The 1,761-nt window shown below is 43.2% G+C and overlaps 1 non-coding gene across 1 annotated transcript; it reads right to left on the bottom strand.

Moving 5' to 3' along the window:
• Positions 1-585: 585 nt before the first annotated feature.
• LOC111480141 lies at positions 586-724 on the bottom strand. The gene has a single exon (XR_002717757.1). It is a non-coding gene; the product is annotated as a small nucleolar RNA Z247 (small nucleolar RNA).
• Between the last annotated feature and the right edge of the window lie 1,037 nt (positions 725-1,761).

Raw genomic sequence — 1,761 nt, 5'->3', positions numbered from 1 at the left:
TAATAGAAAAATTCCAAGGATGGTATTAAAAAAATACGTCATTATCACGAGAAAAATTATGAACGGAAAGAAGATGTTTGGAAATTTTAGGCACATGCAAAATATTACGTAATGAAAGAAGACGAGCAACAGTATTAATTAAAGAATGACCAGTATGTAAAATACGCAAACCTGCTCCATTGCCGACTTGAACTTATTCACCTCCATGATAGCGTTCACGCATAGAGAGATAATCCAGGTCATTGGTGATATGATCAGTGGCGCCTGTGTCGCTATACCAATTTGGATCAATCTTGTAAGAAGAAGTAGCCGCCAGTGCTGTGGAAGGAGGTTCATCTTGATAGGACTCATCCATCCTATGCCAACAGCGAACAACAGTATGCCCCACTTTGTCGTAGATCTGGCAGGAAGGACGAATAGAAGGGTCATGATGATCACCAACAGGATGAGAGGGCGCACCACCTTGAGAACGGCCACGACCACGATCCCTACACCCACGGTTCTTCTGCTGACCACCACGACCAGCATAATTGACAGAAGATCCAGGATTTAATTGAAGTTCAGCTTGATATTGTAGTTGGCAAGCTTCAAAAGCCATTAGATGTGCAAACACATTATCAAGCGTGAGAGCTTCACTCTTGGTAGTCATCGAGGTAACGAAGGGATCATAGTCAGGACCAAGACCAGCGAGAAGATACGAGATCACATCATCATCCTGCAAGGTAGAGCTAGCAGAGGCTAGCTCGGTCGCCAACCCTTTGATCTTGCGAAAATATTTTGCAGCAGTCAGATCGCGTTTCTTGGACGTGGCGAGCTCAACACGGATCTGAATAGTGCGAGCACGAGTTGACCACGAAAACATCCGTTGCAGGGTATCCCACTCCTCCTTGGACGTAGTAGCGGCAACCACATTGTGAAGAATCTTCTCAGTCATGGAGGAGAGAAGGTCGCTAAGAACCTGTTGATCCTGATCATAGGCCGAATTAGAGACCAGGTCAGCACCAGTAGCGGTTAAGGAAGGGATCAACTTGGCAGGTGCGGCAATGGTGCCATCGAGGTAGCCCATAAGCTTTGTACTCCATAGGTAGGGGAGGAGCTGGGCGCGCCATATGATGTAGTTGTTTTTGGTGAGACGGATTGTGATAACGTGGTGAAGAGGGATTGTGACAGCGTGGTGAAGAGGGATTGGGCCAAAGGTCGACGCCATGGTTGTTGAGGTTGTGACAGCGTGGTGAAGGGGACGCGTACTTTGTTTGAGGGGAGGTGTTGGATGATGAAAGTCTCACATAGGCTAATTTAGGGAATGATCATGGGTTTATAATCAAGGAATACTCTCTACATTGGTTGAGGCTTTTTGGGGAAGCCCAAAGCAAAGTCATGAGAGCTTATGCTCAAAGTGAACAATATCATATCATTGTGGAGAGTCATGTTCATCTAACAAGTATATGGTGTCTTCCAATTTCAATATTTACCTTGCTTTAATTCATATTTCGTTAGGTTGTTTTAAAGTCCTTTTTCAAACATATAAGTCTATGATAATGGTTTATGATGATGTTTTAAATGATTATTTTTGCATAAGAGAGTATATTATGATGATGATGGTAGCGATTTTAGGTTAACAGAAATCTAGGGTCGTTACAAGAAGTCTAAAAAATTTGCTATCAACTATGCTACTCATACTACAACTTATGTCTATTTGGAGTGTTCATATGATTCAATAGCCTAACAAACCCGACTATCCAACCCAAACCATAAAGGTTG

The sequence above is a fragment of the Cucurbita maxima genome, unplaced genomic scaffold (assembly GCF_002738345.1).
Source record: "Cucurbita maxima cultivar Rimu unplaced genomic scaffold, Cmax_1.0 Cma_Scf00005, whole genome shotgun sequence".
NCBI lineage: Eukaryota > Viridiplantae > Streptophyta > Magnoliopsida > Cucurbitales > Cucurbitaceae > Cucurbita > Cucurbita maxima.
The sequence above is the reverse complement of the archived record's forward strand: the minus strand, read 5'-3'. Positions and strand labels throughout refer to the sequence as shown.